Raw genomic sequence first — 12671 nt, forward strand, 5'->3', positions numbered from 1 at the left:
ATGCACCCAAGGGAGGCCGTAGCAAAGTGACGTGTGTCATTAATCAGTTACCACCAAATACCGTCCGAGCACACCTCCCTCACCTAAGTGAACAGGAGGAGATTCAGCTCTTCGTTGCCATGCCAACCGTAGCTAGCCGTCACTCATTGGGAGCGACTTGAGTTTCTTGTAGCCTTGGGGGGTTATCATATGATCACGGTCTTCATCCAATCATTGAGAGCGAATATGTTTACAATAAACAATTGTTTACTGCGCCCGTGCTGCTTTTGCTGAAAACCCCGTGCACGCGTATGCGGGTGACGAGGGTGAGGGCACGCCATGTTGTGTAAAATTGTTTGGGTTGTCTGTGATGTGACGCTACGTCAGCTGACACGGAAGTAAACCTTCAGGTTTGATTGCTCTGAAAGGGTTGAAAACCTGTCGGTTTGATTATTCTTTTGAAGATATGCATTTTGTGAGTAACAAAATAGTTTTCTGAAATTGTACGATACGTTAGATTCGAATATTTGAAGTGAAGGACGCAAGACTTAAGAAAAGCAACTAGCGGCAAAAACCTGACCGACAATAGTTCTCCATTTAACGCTTCCCCGCGCCACCTGCCAGTGACCGTCGCTCCTCATTAGGCCTAAGCCTTAAGGAAAACGAAGCGGGGGGGCCCACATTAAGTAACAAGCATCGACTTATTGACGATCAGAAAAGGGCTCTTATTTCAGGTAGGAATTCTGACATATCACTTAGCATATTATTCCTTCACAGCACTTGATCAGCATGCTCCTACTTTGCAATGATTGGAAATCTGGCGCCAGACTTAGAGCCAACGGGCGAAAGGAAGTATTTTTACTATGGCGGTTGCGCGAGCACCCGTAGGGCAATCCCCATGATGACGCCGTGAACAGCGAATGAGAGCACAGATAAGCTAAATCTGGGAACTACGGCAGACACGACAGTTTTACTCCGTAGACGGAGTCAGTAACCGTATTCCCGCCTCTTTGACGTAGAACATTCAGTAGTACTACAAGAGCTGTTACTATCTCTTTGTAATGTACGGGAAACTATGGCAATATACGAAATGAGCACAATTTTTTATTATATTATATTTTTTAAAGCATAATACTGATTGCCCGTTCAAGAGTTGCCATTCAAAGGACGCCACATGCCAATCGAAAAGTAAGGAGTATGTGATGTTAAGTCAGTGTGGTTAAACCCGAACGTTGGAATCTTAAAAGTGTTATTTTCAAGAAGATAATCATTTGCCGTCATGTAGCAATACATAACGTTTTATCTCATTAAAATCTTACTGTATAATATCCTGGAATCCTTGATTACCTATGTACCATCTCTTTGTAAAGTAGACATTTGACTTATAAAGTGATTAAAATTAGTGTAAAATTTGATTATCTGTACTGATATTTTTATGTACGATTATTTGTCAACGTTTTTAAATAAGTATATGTTGAATTTTTATCAGTGTATTTCAGAAAACTTGAAATGTGGATGTGAAAACTTTTTTTTTGATATATGAGATGTGAACGCTTGGTAAGATAGATTCGTGACCTTGGTAAGGTTACCCTGGAGATTTTGAAAATATCGTAGTTGTAGTTGTATTGCCGTGCAATTTATGTAGAAGCGTAAGTTGACATAGTCGCATGTTAAGGAAACTCAATATAAGTTAAGGTAAACATTTTCGAGAATAATGACAACTTGCCTTTTAAGTATTTAACCATATATTTACGAATATACGGTTAAATACTTTTAATACAAATATTGAAAAAGTTACGATTACTTACCCACCAAAAATACCGTAATATTACTTTTAATAGTAAGTGAACACCAGTGTGCTATCGTGATCCTGCTGCACATATTTCGCCACTATTTAAACGCTGTTTTGTCAGCGCTGTGTTTCCATCTAATTGCAGTACGTATCTAGCTGTTGAATAGACCATGTGTATTATGTGCTTGAGCTTTGCAAGGATTGGTTCGTTGGAGTCGCTCCAGAATAGTAGTAATGGAATTTTTTTTAAAAAAACAAAATCCTTTCATTTTTGTTATGCGGATTTAATTGTGTGGTTTCTATATAATTGTGCCATTCTTTGATCCAAAATATCCTAATATTTGTTCGGTATGCCACAGGAATGGGTGTAAAATTGTGGAAACCTGTACATTGTTAATTATGTAGATATGCAAGGAAAAGCTCATTTGTTAATATTTTTCAATAATAACAACCCAATGGTCACTTAAGAACAATTTTTTTTCTAATTTGTTTTGTGAAAAAACTTTTTTGCTTCTGTAACAAGCTTTGTAGTAAATGTATTTCCTTACGAATTTTTTAAGCTGATATTTACACTATCACCAGCTTTTTACAAATTGTTGATAGTACATCTTAAATTATAGTTAAATAATGTTAAAATATATTTACCCTTGTCGGAATTGACGCCCTTATGGTAAATTTCATGAGTGAGTGAGAATTAAATAGTCTAACCAAATACTGGCTCAGAGTGCCTTGCTTTAAAATTTATAAATTGTTTAGAAAAGTAGTAAATATTATTAAAAAGATATGCTATGTACAAAGTAAAATAGTGACTTATTACACAGCCACCAATCAGTATAAAAGATTGATGCTGTGTACATATAATGTTTGTAATGTAATCATTTTGTTATTAGAATGGAGCAGTTTAATGAATATCGAGACGACGCGAAAATTTTTTATTCTTATTTTGCCAATAAAATAGTTCCACCAAAAGTAAAATAGTTGATGTGAGCAGATGTTAGAGGACATGTTGAATACCAGATTTCATATGCAATCTGGCTAAAGTTATTAACTGCAGTTCAGAAAAGTTCTGCCAAATATTAGCTATCCTTTGTAAAGTATCCGATTAAAACAATTCAGGTAGCCTGACAAAATTTTCAATTCAGTAATCACAGCCGATGTAAAATTTGTTTTATATATGAATTCCCCTAAGAGAGATTGCAGGCAGAGTGCCTTAGTATTGTCCGCCCTAGAGGATGAACGCAAAACATCCATTCACACGATAGGATTAGAATCCACGACTTAATGTTGTTGCGAGTGGATATGATAACTACTGTGCCAGGTTATGACTGCACAAACTGCATCGTTAATAATTGGGTTCTGTTCCTAATTTCACCCCCCCCTTTTTTTTTTAGTTAAAAAAAAAAATTTAATGTGCGCTTCTGCGAAAACTTTTCGACTTCGATATCTGGAAATGGCATGCTAATATCGAAACCTTAACATTAGTGGATTGTCTTAATGTTAAGTGTGAATAAGCAAAGTTTCACTGTGATCGTGTTTTTAAAGTAAATGTTCCTGGAGCTGTGCCTATTCCTTTGATGCACTTGTATCATTTCTTTGCATGATTAACTAAATAGCAAGTAAAAAAAAGAAAAAAAAAATAGAGCCGTTTTAGGCCTTATATCTATAGACACGTAAAACTGATTTTACCACTGAATTGAGTTATCGCAAATTTAATTCCAAAGTTGCGCAAAAATTTAAATGCAAAATGGTTTGACAAATCAGATTTCATCAGATCATTTTTATTGTCAAAATGGTATATTAAAATTAATATTAAATTTGGTTGGATAAAATTAAGTAGATAATCAGACTATTTTAGATGATTAATGAAATCTGGTATTGTGAATTCCAGACTAAATGGTCTGATTGAAAGTAAAAATGAGATGAATCAACAAATTTTCGTAAGAATCTCAAATTTCCAATTTTACTAAAATCCATCCTTTATAATCGGGAAATAATGTGCATACAAAACTTGAAAAAAGAATAAACAGTATCGCTGTTATTCGTGCACTAGTAAATTTGGAGAAGAGGATACGGAAGATAACAATTTTTGTCAGTAATACATTGCCTTTCCTCTTACACCCCTCAAAAAAAAAAAAAAAAAAAAAAACCTTTGTTTAACGCAAGGTAATAAGTGCTTCACGGTGGGAAAGAGAAATCCTTTTAAATCTTCGTTTTATTATTCTCACTTAAAGCGTAGAGCCCTCTGGTGTTTCTTTCTACTCCCTTCATTTAGGCTCTTCATATTTTTCATTATGTTCCTGCTAAACTAAATAAGGGAAATGTTTTTTCCATAATCTAATCCAGCACGAAACTTAATTATCATTTAATATACAGTACAAGAAACCGTAAGTAAGATACGGTTTCCATGACGTGGACGGATAAGTGCATGAATGTCCATATGGAGTAAAAAAGTCGAAGTCTTCCGGGTGGGTAGCTTATAACGTCACGCTGAACAAAATCAACCGAAAAACTACCTTTACGGTAAAACAAGCAGTGGGGAAAACCCCCACCACCCCGCAGTGATGGGAGGAAACTCAGGGCACGCGGGACATACTATGTGTATATATATAGCGTGTGAGTGAGAGAGAGAAAATGACAGTGAAAGTTATATATATACACATAGAACTTTCACTAAGTCAAATTTGTAGTTTGGTGGATAAGAGATGAAATAATAGAATAGAAACGTTTAAGTTAGTGAGAGAGTTTTATCGGATTAATACAGAATGGATTAAAAAATAACGACTAGAAGGCGAGAGGAGAAAAAACCAGAGTCTATCCCTAAAAATCATGTACGAGTGTGGTTGTCTTGAGGGTTATGAGAATGCACATTAACAGAATGTTGTTAATGCAGGGAATGTTAAGGATTCCAAGATTCAGTATGATAAATATGTTTGAATGAACCTCCGACGATGAGTCTGTTGATCCCATGGAGGGAGTGATGATGATAATATACGAATCATACACGTACCATTAAAAAGAAATGGTTCATTTTATAATCATGGATAAATTAATTTTTTATCCATAAAAAAATGCAAAAAATATTTTATTTTAGCTCGCCTGGATCTTCAAGATAGTTACGCCATATACTGTACAACCACTTACTTATAAAGTTACTTGTAATACGATGATTAACATTTCAATGCAATTTCGGAAGTAAGGTACGGCTTCCTGAATAATCCCTAATTTCTCTCCTGGATAATACATTTTGATTCCAATGATAAAGAAATAAATTTTTGTATGACATATCTTCATGCACGGCATATACGTCTCGTCAACATGTCCTGCGTCTTGTCCGCCTGCTCTCTTGCTTAGAGGGCCTAGTGAAAGTTTTTAAGGGATGCACTGAAAGTACTCACATACTCAATGCAAGCTCTTTGAAGACAGGAGGAGAGCAATCGTATTTCGCGGTCGCTAGATACAGTGTCCCTGAAAACGGTTGAAAGCAACTACAAATACAATATCTTATTTCAAAATACAGTTAACTAGCAGGCAGTTGGGTTCCCGTCTTCCAAAACAAACATTGAGAGCATTATCCTAAATACAGGAGAGAGAGTAGTTGCTTCGGCAGAAACTCAAAGTAAAATACATCAAGATATTTTTCATTAATAAAGAATGTTAAGCCCAATGGACATGAAAATTGATCTGTGTGGGCGTATTTTAACGGGTATTCTAAATACCAGGTTTTTATATAATATAACATATAATTTGGAACCGTTTTTCCGAAATTTCCTCTTATTCAATTTGTCAGATGTTCCGGTTGAAATGAAAATTGAGGGTTCGAAATACCGAAGTTCACTAATCCCCCACCCCACCCCTCTACAACTAACAGATAAAACGAATCTGTTAGTTGTAGAGGGGTAACGAATCTGTTAGTTCATAGAACATGCAGATGTTCTATGAACATCATCAGATGCTGTATGGTTGCTCGTTGATGTGCCACACCAGTCCTTGCTAGGTGGTCCTGTTGAATGCTTTTCTAGAAACTTCAACCCTGAAGATCAGTCACACCATTCATCTCATTGACTGGCTACCTCCCCCCCCCCCCTTTTTTTTTTCTCGGGCACTTGACACATTACTCTTGTTCTCCTTCCATCCAGAGTATATATGAACTTTTATTCCTGTCAGTATCCTTAAGGAGCTTCTAGCATCCATCTGCCTTTCAGTATATATATATATATATATATATATATATATATATGATATCCTCAACAGCTTCTGTAACACTACATGAAATCCTGATTTTGTGTAATGTTTTTCAATTATTTTCGATATATATATATATGATATCCTCAACAGCTTCTGTAACACTACATGAAATCCTGATTTTGTGTAATGTTTTTCAATTATTTTCGAAAAATTCTTATTCATATCAATTCTTATTTAGCGTGGAACTGCATTTATTCCATTAAACACATCTGAGAAGTAGAAATTCATTGTGAAATTAGATAAAAGCGAGAATACTTCATTGAGATGCACAAAAAGAATTTGATTAAAAACGTGTATTTTGCAGGTTAAAAAAAAAAACACTTGTATAATGGTGTTTGCATTGCAGAAATTAAACTGAAGAGACAAATGCTTTTTTCAAAATTTGAAACATCGATTAATTTCGTTTTGTCCGTCCATTACGCTTATAATAATTTCTCTGTGGAATCAAATCCCGCCGTGGTATGGATGGATGTAACACCAGATGGTGGTCCGCTTGAGTCCTGAAGTGGCTTGAAAAAGAAAGACTTGGTCTCATGAGCAGTGTCGGATTATATTAGCCCATCTACTCATGATATATTTATGCTACTACTACTCACAACCCTTCTCGAACCACTTGTATAATGTGACACTCGAACTTCAGGGGAAAATTTTATATACATTGTATATAATTGTGTGTGTGTGTGTGTATATATATAAAGTTTTTTATTGACGTTGATGGCCAAAGTAACTTGGCTTTCATAAATTTAGTTCATCTTCTCAAAAGAAACAGCTCTGGCACTGTACAGCTTTTTTTTTTTTTTTTTAATGCGAAAAATATATATATATATAAATAAGTTAACCCACCAATAATGAACGTTTTTTTTTTTCTTGACGTTGATGGCCAAAGTAACTTGGCTTTCATAAATTTAGTTCATCTTCTCAAAAGAAACAGCCCTGGCACTGTACAGCTTTTTTTTTTTTTTTTTTTTAATGCAAAAAATTTACGAAACTAGCTAAACCTTACCTTCAAATGCAGTGGTGTAGCTAGAGCTTTTGCCTCCCCTCTCAATACACACCAAAAATATTACAAGAAGTCAAAACGACGTATAAGGAAATAAATTAAAACACTGTTTATTTTTGAAGTAAAACTTTAATTTCAACATTCTAAAATGTTATTTTAATTGCTTTTCTGTTAGCAAAATCGTCGATAACATTGGCGAAATCTATTTCATAGTAATGTAGGTAATTCTTAATCAATTTTATTTAGAAAAATTCCTCTCACCATTAGCAACACTTACGGCAATTGTGAATAAAATTCACAGTAGTATTACAATATCTGGAAATGAATTCTCGAGACTGTACATGTATTTTAGAATTAACTGTAAGAGTTTTCCAAGTGCCAGGGCGGTCGTCCCTCCCTAGCTACGCCTCTGTTCAAATGTTAATCTAGTCTGAGATGAGGATTCAGAATCACTTCCTTTCAAGCTAAACATTCTTCCGAATGCATTACTGAGACCATAATTTTTATACCTTAAAAGATATTTAAAATTTTATATATACGTTATTCAGTGCCTGAGGACCTTTTAATGGACCTATTGGTATATTTTTTAAAAAATTTAATATATGCTCGGCCTCTTGATTCCCCTCCCCTCTTCTAGGATAAATATTTTATCCTAAATTTCGGAGTATTTAACAAGAAGATGACATTTTGCTAATATATCAAGGCCTATGAGACTCTACCAATCACTAACTTGTGAAAACAAGCAATAAAAGTAATTAATGGTTCCGATTTTAGTTTTGTTGACGCTATTAATGCCTCTGGGCCATAAGCTTTTCACTCTTGCCAATATTTCTGCTCTTTGCTGATATCCAATATAGGAGGGGGGGGGGAATTGCTCTTAATTCTCTCCAAAATCGAGTATTGGACTTGACGGAAACTGGTGAATTTTCAACAGCAATAAAAATTCTCTACAAGCGTTGTACTAATTAATAGCTTTTTAACTACAGCATGTAGAATGTGTTGAAGGGAAGTAACCTATATCACAAGCAGGGGCGTCAAGAAGGAAGCGCATGTTGAATCACTGTCCTGCGGTTTCCCAAGAGTCCGGACGTCGGTAACATGCTTTATTTTTCATTAACTCGGATGTTCACACAGATGAAAAGGTGTAACTGGAAGTATTGTTTCCCCTCAAGTATTAAGCGCATCCTACAGATCTGTAGCCATTGATATTATGAGGTGTGGAGCTGTTTGTAGTGTACACTGATGGCCATATACAATTTACACTACAATTTACAAAATGTACAAGCCCAAATAGGGTGCAGCGAAATCCTTCGGTGAAGGAGGATGAAATCATTCATGGAACCCATCGAAAACTTAAGGGATATACTAAAAGCTTGTTGGTAGGAGAGAAGCGATACGTCACTTACTCCGCTGCTTTCAAGTAAAAATTTTGCATTTAGCCCATTTCTTTTGCAAAGCATTATTAGGCGTAACAGCTATATACTCGGTGATCTTTATAGAAGCTTGACTGAGCTGCAGCACGGTCATTTAAAATAATATGTGCATCGAAAACTTCAGTGAATTCATGTAATATTTATGATATGATTGATGTAAGGACATTCCGAACAATCATAAACTGATATAATTTTGAACACGTGGATGTGATAACAATATTTTGCTAATAATAAACAATTGAAAGGATATTTTGATTTATATGTATAGGTATTACGGTACTTTCCCAGATGAAAATTAGTCATATATAATATTCTTCGTCTATGATCTCTTGTGCTTTTAAGCGTCGAGATTTTGCCAAAGAGATTTCCATGCCGTCCTGTCCAAGGCTTGTTGTTTTGCTTCTTTCCAGTTAATTCCCTTTTCCAATTTTCCTTTAATTTCCTTTTGCAACCTTTCCTGGGTCTGCCTATGTTTCTTTTTCCTATTTTCTAGCTTTCGTATACCGTTTTTGCTATTCTTCTTTCTTCCATTCAATTAAGATGTCCAAACCACCTTATTTGAGCTTGTGTTATGAATTGGTTCAGAGGTGCAACTTGAAGTCTGTCTCTTATAGTTTGATTTCTTATATTATATATAATATTCATTAGTCATGAAAGGTACTCCACTTCGTGTGTCATGCTCAATATTATAAAAGAGAAATATGTCTTCATTGTTTCGAATATTAATTCTTGTGCGTTTAGCAAACTGCTTAGATACCTATTTAGATCGTTTTGTGTTCCCATAATATAATTTTTAGACGCTGGTTGGACGGATTTATTCAAATATGATATTCGAATTTATTCAGAAATTTGTAGAGCCATCTCAGTTTCCGTTTCATTCAAATATTTGCAGTGGGCACAAGCAACTTCTTGTAATAACTCCATTCTGGCTGTAAAGACTTAAAATAGATCTATTTTAAGCCTATTTTATTGTATACATCCTCTGTTTTATTCTGCAAAGAATAAAATAGAGGATGTATACAAGAAGTCTATGTGGTTCAGTTTCCTTTATAATTGCATCAATTTTTATTGATATTAATTCCTTATTGGTTGAATGGAACTTAATGAAATTTGTTATTTATCTCTATTAAGATTTGTCGAATCGTTTTAATTTTGGTTTCAGTCGCCCATTTATATCAGTAAATAAGATTTTCATTTCCAGGTTAGGCAAAATACAATATATGTCTGAAGTGCGTAAATCATAATACATGCTATACGAAATGGAAATAATTATGCACATATGTCATAAACAGCTCTAGATTCAGTCTTGTATTAATGAATGTTATAACCACTACATCAGTCATGTTATTGAATCATGTCTTCGTGGATTCTTCAGACTATAAGCGAAGCTCAAAAATGATCATGTACAAGTTTATTGGATGATAGACTTGCTTTTCTGGTGGTGAAGTTCTGAAAAAGGGGAAAAGCCCATCCCTGACTTTTTCCCTTAAATCCCCCCAAATAATTTTTATCTTCAGATCCTTTTCTCACCCCCCCCTCCCAAAAAGCTCTGCCCACCCTTAATAATAATAATATTTATACATATATTTAAAAAAGTCTGTTTTTTTTTTTTTCCAAAACAATTCCCCCACATTACTTTACTCCCACTTTCCCCCCCAAAACCCTTCCTTTAACAGCATATGAAGGCACATCGCCGGAATAAGGAAGCAGAAACAACATCCAAAAAGGTATGCCCAAAATTTTTCCTATTTTTATTCTTCATATATTAGTTTTATGACACTTCAGTAATGCCCTAGAATTTGTAAAGAGCCAATGACATTGTAAAAAACGGGGCACTCCTAAACGAAAGTAGGCTATATTAGCCATTAAAATAATAGTTTATTTTAGAGGAGTAACATGGGAATTTTCTCAGAAATAATATCTTCAGTACAGTACTTTGAATGATGCCAACCGAAAGTTGTTTAGAAGAAGATCGCATCTTTGTGCCTACTTATCAGAGTTAGTACAAATTCGTTTGCATTCTTGGAATGCAGTTAGTAGAATATTCGCTGTGAGCTTTATTCTGCTGTTAAGGTTCATTTATTCAACATTATTTTGAAATACGTAACAGGAAAAAAATAACTTACGAATGAAGATAAAATGCATTTAGGGATTTGATATTTTTTACTCTTCTTATTCGGAGAATGTATTAAGTGTTTTTTAGACAGTAACCATTAGCATCAGCATCGTTTTAGAGTTTACGAACTTCGGTCTAGCAAAAATTGCTGGTGGGGAAGTGAACAAAGTTTTTTTTTTTTTCGTTTGGGCATCTGGCTTCATTCCAGTTAATGATTGATGCTTATCTCATCTCCCTTTCTCTAGACCAGTGTTTCGTCAACTTTCTGTACCCACCTGCTCCTTTTCAGACAAAGAAATTTGGGAGAAGTTGTATTTCATTCAAACACGAAAACTTATAAAGGTATACGTTTTTTTTTTTTTTTACTATTTTCGTTAAAATAAATTCCAAACATGAAATATTTTTTTTATTATTATTAAACACAAAAAAATACACGATTAAACATGTATAGATGCAGAATCGGCGCTAGGGTCTTTGCCGCCCGCATGCACTTTCTATCTAAGCGCCCCTGTAACGATCCGGGCGTGTGTGGTTCTTTTACGATAGTAAAAATTTAAATTATTTGAAATTTCTTAAATAAATTTTGACAGAACAGCCACACGTGGGTTCGCTAAATGTAACGAACCGGGGTTGTTGACTAGGCAGGATAATCGCAAAAAAACCGAATATTCATAAAAGTTAAATCAAATTTTGATAAAGCCACTTCACTTTAATCGTTGAATATAATGATACAGGGATTATATCCTTCTCACCGACCCGAATCGCTAACAAAATTTAAATGAATTTTAAATAAAGTTAAAATTTATTTGAACTAAAGTTTAAAAAATTCTTTCATTTTACAAGTTACTAAATTCTTAGTAACTTGTAAAATTTTTTTTAATAATTTGTATAAGTGGAACTATCTTTTAGGAAAATAAAAGAAACTCAAGATAGATGAGAAAATAAGAAAAGAATTCAGAAATAATTAGAACATTTAATATAAGTATTCAAAAAATAACATCTTTACAGAATAACAGAAAATAAATTAAATTACATAAATATACTTGAAATTTTTTAAATTAAAATTTTAGGGTTTTTGATTTCATATTCACAAAATTAGAATTAATGGTGAAAATTAGAAATAACGTCTAATTCCGCACATATATCATTTTCAATAGCTATTAAAGCAAGCTAACAAGCCTTTTTTGTGACATACTTGTTCTTAAGTAGGTTTTAATCGATTTAAACTTGGAAAAGGAACGTTCGCCGCTCGCTACACTAACAGGTAAGGTTAATAGTATTCTTAAAGCAATTGGAAAGTTAGGGAAAGATAAATTATTGGACATAATAAAATTAAGAAATCGAAAGGGTTTTGAATATTTAAATTATCCTTCCGAAAAATATCCCAGAAAGTACATAACTCCTCATATAGTTCTATTGCATTTACCTCTTTATTGTCGCCGTCCTTCAAGAGAATCTCTAAATCGTCACAATTTTTTCGTAAATCTTCGTTATTAATTTGTAGTAATCTATACAAGAAATTGAAATTATCATATCTTTTAGTTGTTCAAAACATTCTATTAACGAACACATTGCAACGTCTAGAAGTGTATAAAACACATTCACTCTAAATTTATCTTCTGGCAATTGTGGCATTTCGTCATGATGCTCGTAGTCAAATTGTCGTGTTTTCTTTCGTCGTCGAACTTCCGTACCAGTTTTAAATTCTTGTTCTCCATCCACCTCTTCAATCAGTTCTTTTGCCGTTTTAGAACTTCTTTAAAATTTGTATCTGATCGATACTCTTGTAAGAATATTTTTAAGTTTTCGATAGATCCTAAAGCAAGTCTAATGTTCATATTTTTGTCTTGAAGCATTTCACTCACAGGGTTTATTCTGTTAAGTAAATCATGCCAAGTTATAAAGGAGCAAATAAATTTGTAGTCCTTTATTTTAGCACATAATGTTTGTGCTTCATGCTGAGTTTCTTTATTAAAATTTTCATTATTTAAAATTTCAAAAAGTGAATTTCTAAATTTCTCCTAACTGATATCGTAGAGGGCGGATTGCATTAATTTTACTTTCCCATCGCGTTTCTGATGGTTGTTTCAATGTTAAATTTTTTAC

At 33.9% G+C, this 12671-nt stretch overlaps 1 protein-coding gene across 3 annotated transcripts in view; it reads left to right on the top strand.

Annotated features, from left to right (window-relative positions):
* Positions 1–364: 364 nt before the first annotated feature.
* LOC150099711 (uncharacterized) overlaps positions 365–12671 on the top strand; it is a 346327-nt gene continuing 334020 nt past the window's right edge. For all 3 annotated transcript variants that reach the window (XM_090403848.1, XM_090403847.1, XM_090403849.1), the window contains exon 1: positions 365–713. The gene's annotated coding sequence lies outside the window, so the exon portion shown is untranslated. The remainder of the gene's footprint in view (positions 714–12671) is intronic.

Source organism: Typopeltis vanoorti, chromosome 14 (assembly GCF_054136105.1).
Source record: "Typopeltis vanoorti isolate ZY-2024b chromosome 14, IOZ_Tvanoo_1.0, whole genome shotgun sequence".
NCBI lineage: Eukaryota > Metazoa > Arthropoda > Arachnida > Uropygi > Thelyphonidae > Typopeltis > Typopeltis vanoorti.